Below are 17,895 nucleotides of genomic sequence, written 5' to 3'. Positions count from 1 at the left end.
AATGCATGAGCTAAGGTGACACAGCTACTTTATCTCTGGGACAGGTTTTTTGTTTAGTCATCAAAAGTCCAGAGTATACATTAGTGTTCACTCTTGGTGTCGTACATTCTGTGTACAACATAAATTTGTTTGGACACATTTCTCAAGACATATACCCACCATCGTAGTATCATACAGAATATTTTCACTGCTCTAAAAAATCTCTGTGCTCTGCCTGTTTCTCTCCCGGCCCCCCAACCCTGTGAAACACGCATCTTATTACTGTTTCCGTAGTGTTCCCTTTTCCAGAATGTCATATAGTTGGAATTATACAGTATGTAGCCTTTTCAGATTGGCTCCTTTCACTTAGTAATATGCATTTAAGCTTCCTCCGTGTCTTTTCATGACTTAATAGCTCATTTCTTTTCAGCACAGAATAATATTCCATTGTCTGGATGTCCCACAGCTTATTTATCCATTCACCTGTGGAACGACATCTTGATTGCTTGCAGGTTTCGGCAGTTATGAATAAAGCCGCTGTAAACATCCACGTGCAGGTTTTTGTGTGGACATAAGTTTTCAGCTCCTTTGCGTAAATACCAAGGAGCACAACTGCTGGGTCCTTGGTAAGAGTATGCTTAGTTTTGTGAGCAGCCGCCAAACTGTCTTCCACAGTGGCTGGACCATTTTGCATTCCCACCAGCAATGAACAAGAGTTCCTGCTGCTCCTCATCCTCACTCGCATTTGGTGGTGTCAGTGGTCTGGATTTTGGCCAGTCTAAAAAACTTTTGAACCCAGATGTTTTGGCTCTAAATCCAGTGACCCTTCTAGTGGGATAATAATGCGTATCTAATAGGACCAGTGTGAAGGTGAAATGACATCACACATGTATTAGGAAAAGGAGAATATCTAAGCTTTGGCACGTGCCTGGCGCTGTGCTAAGTGACAGGTGGACTTCATCCTCACAATAACCTCGGGACTCAGGTGCTGTTACTATCTCCATTTTGCAGATAAAGACAGCAGCTCAGCGAGATTAACTGCTGTGCCCAAGGATGTGTAGGGAGTGGCAGAGCCAGATTGAAACCCAAAGCTGCCTGACTCTGGGGTCAGTGCCTTTAACCACTGGGCTCTGCCTTGCCTTGTATATTAGATAGATGTTCAATAACAGTGTTGTTCTCCCTCAGGCACACAGCAGGATCAGTTTCCATTCATTGGAGCAAAGGATCTACTGTGATGCCAGGGTCTCCATCAGGTGGCCTGTGGTTGTCCTCCTTGCAGCTTTTGTTATAAGACCCTGCGGTCAGCTCGCCAGCACACCCCGGCAGAGCCCCGAGTCCGTGCGTGCGGAGAATACGGAAGCCCAGAGCATCACCCTCCTCACAGCCTCAGCACGCGCTCTGAATCCTCATATCATCAATAACATTGATACCAACTAATTTAAACCCACTGAACCAGTGAACTGGGGCTGCAGATGTGTTTATGAGCAGGATACTAAGTAGCTATTTTAACTAAGTGGAACATTTCTTGCTTCAATTAATGAAAAGGTAGCAACTCTGAGGAAATATTAGGGGCATTAAGTTTTATATTGGCGCCATTTATTATATATGATTTTTAACATTTTTAATCACTTTATTCCATGTTGACAGCTACTGAGAGAAAAAGAGCTTTCCACGGTGAGTGTGACCCAGGAATTACTGTCAAGCTGAGACAGATGATCATTGACCCCTGAGTTGCCTTGGTCTTTTGAGGAAATAGTGAGGATTTTATTAGTTTTATTAATGGCACTCAGGGAGATCAAGTTATTGATTAGCAAAGAATGAGTCCTTAACACGCACATTTCTTGGAAAGGGTAAACGAAGTAGAAGGGAATTAACATTTATTCAGCACCTACTGTGTGCCAGGTGTGTGCTGGGCTATCTACATACTGAATTAAATCTCCAAGCAGTCCTGTGAGGCTGGCTACAGTGATGTCCGTTACACAGAGGAGGAAATGGAAAGACTGAGATACTTGCTCATTCAGTAAAACTTTTGCGCCCTGCTAGTTCACGACGGGGCTTAGATCGTGAATACTATAGTACACTCCCTGCCCTCAGGAAGCTTCTATTCTGGTGGGGGAACTAGATATTTATGATTATTTTTGATGATTATAATAGTGAAACAAGTGCTGGGACAAGCAGAGAATGGAGGTTCTCTGGGAACCTGGAAAAGGCAAACTTCATTTAGACCTTAGGGTGAGAAGTTAAGGAGGGCTTCCTGGAGGAAGTGATGTCTAAGCTGAGATCTGGATGATGACCAGGGCTCAGCCAGGCAAACAGGGGAGGTGGAAGAGGGGTGGAAGCGTGTGCCAGGTAGAGGGAATATTATGTACCAAGGCACAGTGGTAGGGCAGAACCACTAACTTCCCAAGGCTCGTGTCTCTAGTATGTGCCAAAGCTAATGTCTGAATCCAGGTTTATCTGACGCTTTCTATTGAAACCCAACACAAAAGGGAACCCGTGCTCTTCTTAGCCACATAATTAAAATATCTAGTCCTCAAAGCAAGCATCCAAGTAGTCTGAGATATACCTACGGCTCCTAGTTCGTGCCTTGGTGGTCTGACAGTGACGTCCGTGGTCCCAGAGAGTCAGCATCTTAGGGCTTTGAAGCTAGGCGTGAGAATTGTTCTTGGCTTCCTTCATGGTTTCTCACACAGCGATGTAAGGCTTCAAGGGGATGTCTCTGTAAATGTTAGGTTGTGAGGAAGGAATCCCCGGGCTCGCCAGCTCAAGCGCTTGTAAGGTGCGGGGAGCATTTTGCCTTCGCGTTGGCGTGACTGAGGGTAAAGCAGTGCCAGCAGAATGGTGGTTCTTTCTCCACTGCCTGGCTCCGTCTTGCACCCTATGTGGCCCATTCCCAGGCAGGTGCTCCCCCTTGTGGGGTGGATGGCTCTCGCCGTTGTGATTCTTCATATTGTCGGTTGAAGTCCCGACCATATACGCAGGATGGGGTGGGATGCGAGCGACAACCTAAGCTCAAATGGAAGCCCTGCCATCTGAGACCCCTGGCTCTGATTGGCCTGCTTCAGCCGACTGCTCTCCCTGGAACACTTGCTGTTGTGAAGGGAATGCGATAAGCTGATTGGCTGAGGCCGGGCTTGGGCGCTCCACGCCAGCTGGGCAGGGGCTGCGCGTGTCCAAGACACGGTTCCGGTGGGGGGAAATGGGGCTGTAACTGAAAGGATGGGGGGTGGATCCCGGGCTCTTGCGAGACTACCTCATGCCCTAAGGATATCAGTCCTCTCTTGAAATCCCAGTGACACCCACGACAAACACCAGCCTTGGGGAAACGCTGAGGGGGAGCCCCAGCTGTTTCAGGGGTCGCGTGGAAGGAAGCCAGTCTGCTCTAGAAACCCCAACACCGGCGTTCCCGTCGAAGCTGCACTTCCACGCGCTGTGACACCTCAGGCACATCTTTTAGTCATTCCGGGCCTCAGCTTCCCTCTTTGTGAAATAGGAATGTTGATCCTGGGTTTGCAGTGCTATTGGTAGGATAGATGGGATACGGGACATAAAACCCCCCGTACCTGTCACACACCGTCCACGCGGTAACCGCCAGCAGATCCAGTGAGCTGCCTGGCTTTGAATCCTTCTGCTCCTCTTAGTATGTTATTCAACTCCGTTAGCTGTATGATATCTTCCTTTTTCCTATTATTACCTTATCATATTTTTCTTTTTGTTCTATGTAGTCTTGTTTGGTATTTTTAATGTTTTAGATTTATTTTTTCAATCTTATTATAACTTATTCTCTCTATTTACCCATTTTATTTTATGTTATCTACATAGCTTACCATTTCGTACGATACTGTAAAGAGAACATGATATACAGTGTTTATTTTCTAGTCACCATTTTTATCTTTCTAAGACTGCCTTTGAGCGAATTTCTTCTATTAGTAAATGCAATTAAGTTGATCCTACTTATTTATTTTTTAACCAATATTCGTTTCTTTAAATATGTTATTTGTTTTTAATGCTGGGTCTAAATACTCGGTGATTATCTGTTGTAATAATGGCACTGGAACTCTAAGCTGTACCCAGATACCCCAGCAACATTTAGCAATATTACATTAGAGCCCTTTGCAATTAAAAAAATAAATAAAAGTACTTTAATAGCCAAGATCTTATTTTTGTCTCGCAAAAGCTCTGCCAGGAGGAAGAGAAAAAATTAAAGTTCAGAAAAGCGCACCCTCTTGACTCAAATCGCATAGCTGAATGGTGGAAGCAGAATTCTCTTTCTTTTCTTTTGACTCAGAGCCCATTGTTCTTTCCATGTTAACATGTTCTTTTGCTTCAGGACCATGCACCTGTTGAATAAAGCCAAATCCTTGGGAACTGGACTTCACTGTTTTTTTTCAGGACAATTGAAATCTCATTTCCATCAAATTTCCCAGAATGTTCTTCACTAATCAAAGACAGTGTAGAGTTCACAGCAGGCTGAGGACGTGTCAGGTATCACAGCAGATTCTTGAGTGAATTATACTATTTTCCTCCAGCTAAGAGTGTTTTACCAGGAAACAGGGCCTTGTAGAAAGATCATGACCTTTGGAGTCAAGAAGAAAGACGTTTATATCTTGGCTTTATCATTTCTTGGCTCTGTGGTGACTCGGTTAATCAAGACATTTTCCATACCAGGGACAGCAGCCCAATGTAAAGTGATTTAAGTAAATAGAGGAATTTATCAGTCTATGTATATGCAGAGTTCAAAGGTAGCATTTGCTAGGTCTCGTGCCTATCTCTGAACCAATCTCTGTGTCCAGGGAGGGAAACACAGTGATTGGCTCTGCCTCAGCCATGTGCGCATCCCTGGATGCACAAGGACTCAGAATGGGGGTGGATAGTTTCTCAAAGAGAAATCAAGAGTCCTGAAAGGAGAGAACAGTCAGGAAGCTTCATCAAGAAAGTTATCACAATGACCTTGAGCAAATTATTTCACCTTGCTGAGCCTTGTTCTCCTTATTTATGAGACAGGAAGAATGACATACTTACTCTGCTTGTGGTTTGGATGAGATGTCAAAAATATTTTGCATGTAGTGGGTGAACAATAAGTGTGAGTTTTCTTACTCTCTTCTGATGCTTCCACCTCCATTTTTCCCAGACTCTCCCAGGAGTATGTATTGGAACAGCAATGGTGTGTCACCTTAGTAAGAAGCGTAGTTGCTTTAGTTGATTTGTTCTTCCTCCTTATAAAAAATGGTATATTTGTAGATAAGATGGAGCAGGAGATAATCAGTAAAAATAATGATACAGGAAATTCTTTCCTTGCTGAGAACCAAAACAGAAATGTGATCCGAGACCAGATAAGATTTGGGATGAAAATGCTTTCTAATTGTTGTTTATAGCAATTCTCTGCAGACATTGGTGGTGGTAACATTCTATCCTGATACCTTCCTAGGTTCTCAGGAGAATCCTTAATTTGTTGTATGACTGATTGCTTTATACCCGTCCTGTTCTACCAGAGGGCTGGGATAAGACTGAGGACAAGAGAAAGTGCTAGGAGAGAATTTTAGAGCTGTTTTGTGTGGTTTAAATATCTAGAGAGATGCATATCATTTAAAATTATAAGATAGGATTTAACCATATTATTTTTCCTTTACATTTAGATTTTTAATCTATCTAAAATTTAATATACAGTATAAAGTAACGGATTTCATTTGTTTCCCAGATAAAAGGCAGTTGTGCCAACACTATTTGTTAAATAAAAGTATGCTTTGGTTACTGGCATTTTTCATTATTTACAATTGTCATCTATAATGCAATTTATCTCAAGGTTCACCCCCCCATCTATTTATTTATTTATGTTAATACCGCATTGTTTTTATTATGATAATTTCATTATATGTTGTAATACCTTGCAAGGCATGTCATTCCTCAGTATTCTTCTTTATTGTATTTTTGGTTATTTGGGGAAATTAATTCTCCAAATGAAAATTACCATCATTTTATAAAATTGACAAAAGTTTGGTATCCAAATTGAAATTATATTGAATTAATATGATAATTTTCAAATAGTTGATATTTTAATACATTGTCATGCCATCCATGGACATTTATCTTCCCACTTACTGTATCTACATTCATATTCTTAAATACAATTTTATAGATTTCTTCATTTAATTCCCATATCTTTGCGTTTAATGCATTTCTAAATATTTCCTAGCTTTTATCATGTTTATGAATATGTTTTTCCCATTTTTATTTCTGAGTGCTCAATTTAGAAATGTATTGATTTTTGTGTATTTATATTACATACAGCCACTTTATCAAATTAAAATGTTTTGTTTTTTTTTTGAGGAAGATTAGCCCTGAGCTAACTGCTGCTAAAATGGTTTTTGTGTGTAGACTCTTAGACTTTCTATATTTATAATCGTGTCAGCAAAGATAAAAAAATTTTCTCTTCTTTTCCAGTAGTTCAGCAATCATTCATTTTTCTTGTCTTATTGTATTTTATAAAACCTCCCCCAAAATGAAAATTAATGCTCGTGTGCAGAGCATCTTTACCTTGTTCTTGATGTCAATGAAATGGTTTTTGAGAGTTTAAGGAGAGCAGTCCTGATGTCCATGTGCCATTTCAATTTCAAAATTAACAGTTCCTTTACTCGTATCTCATAAGACATGTTTTAAGGTTGAATTAGGTAGAAATCTTATGGCGGCAAATGGCAGAAACTGAACTTAAACTAGGTAAAGAACGTTTGTAAATTCAAATAACTGTAAAGTTCATGTTGGCTTCAGGAACGATTGGACCAAGGTTCTCATTAATGACATCAGGAACCTGTCTCTCTCCATCTGTGATATTCTCTCCACTGGCTTCATGGCCACACTGTCCTCTAGTAACCCCAGACTTACGTCCCCTCAATGCAGCAAGCCAAACAGAAAGTGCACATTTTCCTAATAGTTCCAACTGAAATCCTGATCTGATTTGGTGACCATGAGCCTCAAAACTAATCAGTCGCTTTTGCCCAGAGGATGAAACTGTGACGGGACATGCCTGGATTATATGCCTCTTGCTCTGGCTGATTTTAAGGCCCAGCGTGGGCTAAGAATGGGGATGGGAGAGATGATTCCCTAAGGAAAAATGAAGTGTTGTTCCCTAAAGAATGAGAATCAGCAAAACAACACGTTCCACCGAGTGACTTCTCATTATCCTAGTCTTCCTCTGGATATGTTCTCTCTCTTTTTAAGAAATTAATATTCCTTTAAAACTGAGTACTATATTAAAGTGTACTGACCAGAACACTGTGGAGGGAGACTATTATCTTCTTCTTTCTAGACAGTATACTTTTGCAGTATAACCTAAGATTCTTCACGTTTTTGCTAACCACATCATATTTCTGAGTCCTTTTGAGTTAGTGTTGAATAACTGACATCACAGATGTGACTACTTTCCCGGTCTTATCTACCAAAGTTTAGTACCATATTTGGTATTTTTAGAATCAGCTCCATCACTCCAGATTATTGGACTATTTTCCATTCCTAGTCCTGACATTTAGTCCTTTTTTCATTCTTTTCAGGCTTGTGTCATTTGATGAATATTTATTTCCTCCATGTATTCATCCCTCCGAGCCTTTGCCCTCCAGATTCCCATTGCCTGGGATGAACGTCCCTCTCCCATCCATTTGATGAATCCATAGTCTAATTTTGAGAACTAGCAAAATGCTCCTGCTGAAGTGCCCTGATAAGTTTTTAATGTTTCTCTGTGAGCATTTATCACCTTATGCTTTAAAAGAATGTTCTATAACAGATTAAATGACATAAGACTTTTCTATTTCTTGAAGATTTGACAGAATTCACTTCTGAAGCTTTCTAGGCATGTATTTTTTCTTGCAAAGTTGGATTGCCTCTGTGTCTGAGACCCTTTCTCCATTCTTCAATATTGAGAATTTGAATTTTATTCTTCTTCTCTTTATTAAGTGAACAGATTTTTTTTTTTTCCCCAGAAAACCATGTTTGGAGTTGTATTCATCATTTCAACTTTTTTTTTTTTCTATTTCATAATCTGGTAATTTCTGCTTTTATCTTTGGAAAGTGCTGCCATCTGTTTTCCTTGAGTTAAGTATAATTTATTTTCATTTGTATAATTTAAAATTCATAACATTTAGAACTATGAATTTTCCTCTGAGACCTCCTTTGATACATCCTAGGGGTTCTCAGGAATTCATATTGAACTTTCTGTTTAAAGTATAATTTTAAATAATTATGTACTTACGTCTTCTACCTGACTACTCATGAGCAAAGCTGAACAGTGTTTACAGAAATATGTGAACGCAGAATCTAAGAAATGTTGATCTGTTCTGTAGGTAAATGTGCACAACGTTGAAGAGTAAGTGTGTGTATTATCACCTGAGTCTGTTACCATGCTTGGACTTCAGCAACACAGGCCAGTATGAAAAAAGAGCATCAAGTCAGATTCTTGCAGTTGACAAGTTAGCTTAATCCACACAGGAATTTACCCACTCATGCAACTGAAAAGTCCTGGGTAATGAAGGATACAGGCATGATGCAATCAGCTGCTTAAATGATGTCATCACATATCTCGTCCTCTCTTTTTCTCTTTCACACACACTTCAAGTTGTAGCTATGTTTTCCCTTATTATCCTCTCTCTCTGTATTGTAATAAGCTGCCCTTCCTCTACAGATCCACACATGCACTCCTTATAATTCACAAGGCTTGAGGAAAAGAGGTACGTCCTGTGAAGTCCGGAGAAAGCCCAGGACAGCTCAACTTGGGATATGTGCCCATCCTTGCATTTCTGTGGCTCAGGAGAGGAAGGACCTTGATTGGCCATTCCTGGTCCCTGATGATATCTCTAGAACCACAGAAGTGGGATCTACCCCATGGAAAAAAATGAAGATTGAGCAGCATTAGTAAGGAATTCAGGGTTGGGGGGGGCGTTCCCCAAAGGAATGGATATTGGACAGGCAAACAGATTCCACAATGGCTGATCCCTAGGTGTTCAGTCAGACAGGGTTCATGGGTAATATCAAAAGGAGGAATGTGTGGACTCTAGGAAGAGTCAAAATTTAGAGACCTTGAATGCCACATTGAAAATATTTGGGCTTCCTAGACATGTCACCCTAAGGAGGACAGGGTTTTACTTATGTGGCATCCAGTCGGGGAATGGTTGATTTAAATCTCATCATGAGGAAACATCAGACAAACCCAAATGAGGAAAGTTCCATTTAAAAGAAAAAAATGGACTCTACAAAAAAAAGTCAATGTCATAAAAGATAAAGAAAGGTTGTGGGAATGTTCCAGATTAAAGGAAACGAAAGAGACACAGCAAGTAAATGCAATCTGTGATCTACTACGTCCTGTACTAGAAGGAAGAAAACTGCAGTAAGGGACTTTATTGGGTCACTTGGCGATATTGGAATTCAGACGTTAGATTAGATAAAAGTATTGAATCAGTGTTAAATTTAGTGAAGAGGATAACTGGACAGTGGTGACGTAAAAACACCTCTTATTCTCAGAAATACACACTGAACTATTAAAGGTAAAAGGCCGTGATATGTATGACATACTCTAAAGTGGTTCTGGAAAATAATTGTGTGGTGTGTCTGAATATTTACATAGAGCAAATGATAAAGTAAAATGTTAGCAATAGGTAAATCTGAGTAAAGCGTATACAGGTATTCTTCGTAATATTTTTATTCTTTCAACTTTTCTGTAAGTTTTAAATTATTTCCAAATGTAACGTTTAAAAATATATTGGGATTTGTCTTTCTTTAGGCAATAGCAAAGTAATTGAAGTTTTTCAACAAGCTTGTGATATACGATACATTTTTAAATCTATTTCAAAAGACACTGCAATTAATGTCAACTCAGCCCTGATTCAGAACGCGATTGATTTCATCTTGTTGGCAGAGATCTCACACCATGCTCTTATTGGTTGTTTGAGGGCATTTTCAAGGGAATTCAGGAAAGGGTTTCCTCACTGCTTATATCTGCTGTGCCCTTTTCTCTAAAAATCGGAAACACCTTTTAAAGAGAGATTGTGCTGTTTACGATGGCCAGGGCACATTAGAATGGAGATGACCTGGAGGTGGGAGGGTATTTAGTGGGCTCTTGGCAATAGTTCTGCCGAGAAACAATGAGGGGAAGAGAAGAGAGAATGTCTCTGGGAGATATTTAAGGGAGTATTATCAGGACTTAGTAACTAATTGAACATGGAAGCCGGGGCAAGGATGATGAAAAAGCCAAGTTGTCTGCTGTCGAATCCTGATGAACGATAATGCCGTTAGCGGAACTGAAATAGAGGTAGAGAAGTGGGTGGATGGAGCTTCTGGAGCAACGTGGAAGAGAATGAGGTTGTTTTGGCGTTGTTGCCTCTAAGGGATTTCCAGTTGCACGTATTGAGTAGGAGATTGGAATGAGAGGTATGGTGTTGAGAAGAAGAGTCAAGACGCCCTGTGAAGTTTGCGGGTCCTCAGGGCATAGGTGGTCATAAAGCCTTGGGGACGGCTGGACTTCCTCAGGAAAAGTGGAGGCATGAAAAAGGAGAGGACTCTGGGATCATTGCTTTTTATGGATCACTCCAGAGCTCCTGGGACAATAAAAATTCACCACGCTTGAAATATATCTCATGAAGCCAAGTGGGACAAGTTGGGCAAAGTCCTAGTTTGTTTATTACCGAGGAAATAACTCAGAAATGGTGGAAGAGGTTAAGACTTAAATTCCTTGCTGACCAGAAATCTGAGTAGCTGGCAAATCCAGGCGAATGGTGGAAAGGTGGGCCTAGGTGTTGGGGGCTATCCAGAAATAAGAGCTGTTGAACATATGCCTTTAGACAGAACACAAGAATTGGATCATTCCATGTTTCCAGAGAAAGGACTTTAGCTGCCCAAACGCATCGCTAGAGTTCCTTACTTGAAAACGAGTCACAGAAGTGTTTATTAAGGCATTTTACACAAATAGTCTTTCTCTGCTTGTCAGGTTCCCATCAGTAAAGATTTCCGGGTAGACGAGATAGTTGACTGGTTAAGTCTCTCTCCGACAGAAGGGACAGAAATCCACCTCCAACTGACTTAAACGAGTGTGTTGACTCACGGAACTCACCACCAGGGATTATGCAGTATAATGTTTAAACTTTTAGGCTCTGGAACCTGACACCCTGAGTTAGAATCTCTGCTTCACTACTTACTTATCCAAACAGTTTTCTCATCAGGAAAACAGAGACAATTATAGTACCTACGTCGTAAGGCTGCATGAGGGTTAATTGATTTAATATCAGTAAATCTTTTAGAACAGGGTCTGACAGAGTAACTGCTAGTAAGCGTTGGCTAATTTTATCCCGCAGTAACTGGTGTTCCAACAATGCCCTGCATGAATCTGCCTCTGCCAGTTTTTGGACTGGCTCTCCTGTTGACATTGATCTCAGGCAAGCTCTCCCCTGTGCAAAGACAACCACCAGAAGCTGCAGGCTCGATGCTACCAGGTTAGCAATCCCGGCAGAAGGAATGTGTCTTTTGCTTAATATTTCCAGCAAAAGTTCCGAGGGGCCGGCACTGTGGCTGAGTGGTTAAGTTCGCGCGCTCTGCTGCGGCGGCCCAGGGTTCGGATCCTGGGCGCGGACATGGCACCGCTCGTCAGGCTACGTTGAGGCAGCATCCCACATCCCACAACTGGAAGGACCTGCAACTAAGATATACAACTGTGTACAGGGGCGGTTTGGGGAGATAAAGCAGGAAAAAAAAAAAAGATTGGCATCGGTTGTTAGCCCAGGTGCCAATCCTTAAAAAAAATTAAAAAAAAAAAAAGATTGGCAACAGTTGTTAGCCCAGGTGCCAATCTTTAAAAGAAAAAAAAAAAAGGTTCCGAGGGTGACTTTCACTGGAACTAGGTAAAATGGCCATCACTGAACTGGTCACTAAGGGCAGTGGAATGAACTAGACTAATGTTCCCTCTGGAGCCAAACACTGTGTTTGCTTCTCTTTCATACTGAAGGTATTTTCATCGTGACACTTGAGAGGGTAGGTTGGAAGCGGGTGAAGGGATGGCCTGGCAGTGCAGGACGAGAAAAGTAGACTTTTAACCAATCCTGCTGTATTTAGCTTTATGCCACGCACTCACCTCTTGCAAGTGCCTGGTACCCCCAAGTCCCAGGCCTTCCACGTTCCTTTGGAACAAATTTGCTTGCTCCTTTTTCGTGTCTGCCAGTGTGGGTGCTTAATTCCAGCTTTTTCCATGCTGCCAAGTCAGTTTTGTCACCCACTCTTGTCCCCTCTCAAGTTCACTTTATCCGTGTATATTTACGCTACTTAACGTGTATTTACAGTCATGTTAGTGGACTTTCTGGAGAGAAAGGAGAAGAATGCACATGTTCATTCCACCTTGTAATCTTGATGCCCTACAGAAAGTTTTCTTAAGGCGGTGATTCCTGCCGTGCTGACAAATACTGTTCTCGAGTATAACGGTTTCCCTCAATAAGATGTGTTGGATAAATAGGAGAGACTATGGATTCTGCCTGCTTCCCTGAGCAGTGAGGACGCTTCTTTCTCTACCATTGATGGGAGGCACAGCAGACTATGCTTTAAGAGCAGCTGGTGAAGAAACTGGTTAGTAAGTACCCTTAAAGATGCCGTGGTAAGGACAGCATTTGGTAGAGAGATGTACAATGGTTAAGATCATGTGTCCAGTCTTATTAATCATAAATAAAGGTAAAAGAGCCCTTAAATGAGATCTGTGGGGAAACTCAACACAAGAAGCAGATGCTTAACTTCTGTGGGCACTTCTGGAAGCATCCATTTCATGAGACATCTCATGGCCAATGTCTCTGCGTTACATATGCAACAGTGTTTCTAGGTGCCAGCACCTTGGGCCAGCATGTGGGATATGAAGGTGAATAAAACAGAGCATCCACTGGGGCTTTGTTTCCCATTAGAAGGACTAAAATATTTTGGTAAAATGTGATGGCTGCCAAAATAGTAAAAGGCCCACTGTGGGATGTGACATATAGCATGTTATACAGAATAAATTAAAATACCTGGTCAAAGTGATTTCCTGATTACGTTTTTTCAGACTCTTCAGTTAGTGGTTTCCACCTGAACTGGGAAGATATTTCTGTTTTTTTGTCCATAAGCATCAGCTCAGTGCCTGTGGTTAATGTTCAGAGTTAACCCATTTTTATTATAATGCCTGTGGTTTTTGTATTTGTTGTTGTTACTTAATATCCGAGCTCATCTTCCCATTTAATGTCTTTTCTTTCAAGCATAAAATTTCCCCGCCTATGCTGAAATAGCATTTTAAAGAAAAAGGGTTCCCATATGAGTGTGTATTTTTAGGGCTAAAAGCAAAGATCCTGTTAAGGTGAATACAAAAACTCCACTATCTAAGTTAGCCTTGGGGCTGGTTAAGACCCAGAAGGTGGCAGGTAGAAGGAAGTGCTCAGGCCGGTTTGGGAAATCAATGGGAAAGTGTAAAAGTGGAATTTCTTAATAATACCCCATCCTGAAAACTAAGGTGACTTTGTTTTTACTCAATAATATAATGAGTTTTATTTTGAGTGATGCTGGATTTAATGGCTAAATCAATATGTGTATTTAGCCTTGGGCTTTATTTCCACAGTAAGTGATGGGCGATAAGCAGCCTTAGAGTGTGTTAATTGGTTTGTGTTTAGCATTTAGGCTAATCAGCAGTAGCAGAGGTGCCCCGGGCCACTTCGGGCCTGGTAATGGGCTTTATCTAAACCAGGCTTTGTTTACTTTATTGACTGGAGTTGAATTGCTCCTGTTTCTTATACACTTGAACGTTAAGCTGGATTTGCAAGTGTAACTCAAGAATTAGCCCAGGTCTGGAACAAGGCAAACCAAATGAAAAGCAAGTATCATGCCATCCCTGGCATAGGACAGCTGTGAGGGTTAATAAGAGGCGGAGAAGACTTAGCTGGATGAAGAAAACTTTAAACCAGGCATCAGAGCTCGAGGGACCACATGTGAAACCAGGGTTTCTCAAATTCAGCACTATTGCCGCTTGGGGCTGGATAGTTCTTTGGTGGGGGTTATCCTGTGCATGGCGGGGATGTTTAGAAGCATCCCTGGCCTCCTTCCAGCAGAGGAGAGTAGCACTCCTGCCCCAAGTTTTGACAAACAAGTGTCTCCAGACATTGCCGACTATCTCCTGGGAGCCAGCATCACACCGGATTGAGAACCACTGGGTTAAATGAGGCTCAAATATAGCTTTGGTCCCTGCAGAGGTAGGCATGTATGTATGTGTGTGTGTCGTTGCATTAGATGCTAGCATTTTAATAGTTTGGAGATTTCATGTAATTATCTGCATTTTGGGGTTCTCGTGAAATATGGGGAGATCTGTCCTCAGTGCCACATGGTAATTACCAACAGGAGGTGGTTAGTAGCTGTCCCTTTTCAAAAAGACACATGCTGTCCAGGCCCCCCTCTGCTGTGTCTCTCCCAGGCTGCTTCTCTCATTTGCCTGCACTGGCTCCTGGAGGCATTTGCTTTTCTAACTCCTGCTTTAACTTTTGCACTGTCAGAAGCGTATCCCTTCACGCCAGGAGGATTTGGGCTCAGATGGAACTGAACTTGGGTCTTGGCTTGACCATTACCGCTTTTGAGACTTCTCTGTGTCTCAGTTTCCTTATCTGTTGTATGGTTTAGCCTCAGGAGCATCTGCAAAATGGGAATGTTAACATATACAATTTAGAGAAGTTAGAGACTTAAAAGGGACCATATCTGAAAGCCCTAGAACTTAATAAATGTTGCTCCTCTGTCTCATTTTTTCAAATGCCCCTGGGCTTCTGTTCCGAAGGTGCGCAGACTCATAAGATTAGGCCATTTCCTCTCTTTCTCATTTGCATCTTTTCAGGCCTTGGAGACCGGAGCCTCTATCCATCAGCTGACAATGGCCGTCAGGGCCGCCACGCTTTGTTTTCATGAACTATGAGGGGAAATGGGGGTTTATGAGGCGATATCAAGGGAAGCTGCTTCAACACTACTTTTCTCTCTTTCCCCTCAAGGACAAACTTCTGGGGACCAAGGCAGTTAGATACAGTGCCCCCGTTACACACACACACACACACACAGACACACACACACACACACAAATCAAGCAGGAAGTCAGGCATTCAGGACATGCAGCACGGATTCAGACTCAGCTGGCGTCTGTGAATTAGCTCCTAGGACCTTGAGGTCCTGAGTAATTTCTCCTGTACTGTCTCACTTGGCAGCTTCCGTCCTGCCGGTGGTCAGAGAAAGTGGGACGTTCTGAGTTAGTTTCGCTGATGCTTCACTGGCCTTTACGCAGCTCCTTAAACGGTGGGGTCTTGTCCTGGAGTCTTTGCACATGCTGTTTCCTCTGTCTCATGTGTGCCTCTCCTCTCCCCCAAACCCTTTATCTAGTTACTTGTTCCCTTCCTTCAGCTCTCTGCTCAATTGTGAATTCCTCAGGGAAATGTCTTCTGATCACCTGATTCTGTTAGTTTGTTTCATGACCTCATGCTCCTCCTCTCAAAGCGTCTGTCATTGTTACCCTGTAGTCTCTTTAATAAGTATTTGTCTTCCCCGATAGACTTGCACTTGTCTCAGGTCAAAGGCCATATCTGATTTTGCACACCTTTATATCCTTAGCTCCCAGCATAGTGCCTAGAACATATTAGGTGCTCAATAAATATTTTCAAGTGACTGAGAGAATAGGTTTTCCTGGAGTAGCAATCTCCAGATTCCAGTGGCTTAACAGAGCAAAGGGGTCTTTCCCCTTCAGGCACGCTTCTTGTCGACAGCAGTAGGCTCCAGCCTCTGCCGCATGTCATCCTTTCGCAGATCTGTAGGCAGAGGCAGCCTCTGCCATCTGGACTGTTGCATGGTCAGTGTGGCCAAATGTGCACCAGCTCTTAAATAGCCTTCCACCCAGAAGTGACATATTTCACTTCTACTCACATTGTATGGGCTAAAGCAGGTCACATGTTGTTGCCTAACCTCAGTGGGGTGGGAAGTGCAATGCTCCTGTGTAAAAACCAGTTTAACCGTCTTGGCTATAAGACCTGTGTGAACTACAGCCACTGACCTTGGGGAATCAACTCTGCCAAGTCAGCCTTCCATTTTAGCTTAATTTATCCTGGCAGCGTGGGCCACATCTCCCTTGGTCTTAGGAAGCCCACATTAGCATCCATTCTTCCATTCCTTCAACTAACATTTTCAGAAACTGCATTCTGGGCCAGGCCCAAGGTGAGCAATGAGGCCAAAGATGAGTAGGGTGTGGTCCCTGCCTTCAAGAGGTCTATAGACTAGTATGGGTGGGAGTTTTTAATGTGTTTATAGTCTAAGTGGCTTTACAGTGTGGAAAGTGTAATTTTTAAATATAGTTTTGTTTGTTAAGGTAGGGCTTTTAAATTGAGGTTCAAGGAAACCTGGCAATCTCTGGATATATTCTTGGATGTCTGTCACTGTCAAGTCTGAGAAGTATTCGTCTAGGGGGATATTTACATGGAATCAAATAAATGCAACAAAGTCTGATGACTTCACAAAGACACGTTATGTATAGTGCTGAGGGAATCCTCAAGAGGGAATGACTAATTCTGCCTGTGGGAAGTGAAAGAAGCCTTCACAGAGGAGAGATTGTCTGAACTGGGTATTGAAGAAGAAGGCAGAATGACTAGATAACTTGTTAGAAGAGAGAGTATGTTTTGGAGCTGATAGCTGATTCCTAGTCTGGGATTTGCCATTGATCAGCTACATGATATTAAACAGTTCTCTTAATCTCTCTAAGCCCGGGTTTCTCTTCTGTAAGAATGGACATGACAACACTCCCTGTTGCGAGAACGGTTAGCACACATACCACATTCGCAGTTATCATTACCAGCTTGAGAAGGAAAAAAGAGTCCAAGTATGGAGGTACGTGTGCAGTGGCAGAAAGCTAAGACACAGCTTGGCATGGTTAGGAAAGTGGAAGTAGTTCAATGTGACTAGAGCTATGGATTGCTAACTCAAATTCCTCCAGGGGCCAGGCAGGTAAGATCAGCAAGTGAAACCAGAGAATAAAGATGGGTGGAGACTATGGCAAACTGGAGAGCCCACCTGTTGCCTGAAAACATTGAAATTTAACTGTTTAAAACGCACGAGCAGGTACAATAAATCATGACTTCAGGCTGGGTTTGGCTGGTGGACTGCCAATAACAGCCTGATAACAGGTATGTGTGTGGTCATGAGTGTGTGTGCTTGTGTGCGTGTGCATGCAGAAAACGGGCTTGGAATGGAGACAATGTGAGGGATTATGATAGAAAGGGAGGCAAAATTACAAGGGCTATATGAGGTTGAGATCTGAGTTACAGAAGTGAGGATATGAAATCTATAGATTCCAGGCTTCCCTTCCCATGTGTTATTCAAACCAAAATTAATGAAAGCCGGGCCAGGGTCAAAGAGCCTTTGGAGTTTCTGGAAGAGATTGAGAGGGCTGTAAAGTTGGAGAAGAGAGTAGATTCTACACCTGAATAATCAGTTAATGCCTTTTTAATGATTGTGAAGGAGATATGTACAAGTTCCAAGTCAATCTCAAGGATTAATTAACCAAGGCAACAGGGCCTGTGTCTCAGCAGATAAGCCAGCAGAGAGTGGCTTGCAGACAAGCCCATTTTACCGTCAAACAGGAAGACACAGATTCACGTCTTACCTCCTCTCACGTGGCATCTGCGGAAAGGACTCAGCATTTTCCTGTCAAAGTGTATGAGTTTGAGGAGCAGGGAGAGGAGAAATGATATGCAAGAACACTAAAAAGAAAGGAAGGTTTGTTCCTCATCCAATGAGCCAAATCTAATAAAGAAAGCTCCAGGGAGAAGAAAATCAAGATTCAGGCAGCTGAGAAAACCTGGTTAGCGGAATCTTTTCTAAGCGCTATTGAAGATTTCCTGAAATTTGTAGTTCCACTACCACAGT

The 17,895-nt window shown here is 42.1% G+C and overlaps 1 protein-coding gene across 1 annotated transcript in view; it reads left to right on the top strand.

Annotated features, from left to right (window-relative positions):
* Positions 1-17,895, top strand: part of LOC138917406 (olfactory receptor 2AE1-like) — a 407,962-nt gene that overhangs the window by 227,256 nt on the left and 162,811 nt on the right. The window lies entirely within an intron of this gene.

This window comes from Equus caballus, chromosome 14 (assembly GCF_041296265.1).
Source record: "Equus caballus isolate H_3958 breed thoroughbred chromosome 14, TB-T2T, whole genome shotgun sequence".
Taxonomy (NCBI): domain Eukaryota; kingdom Metazoa; phylum Chordata; class Mammalia; order Perissodactyla; family Equidae; genus Equus; species Equus caballus.
Note: the sequence above shows the minus strand (reverse complement) of the source record. Positions and strands in the feature narration are given on the sequence as shown.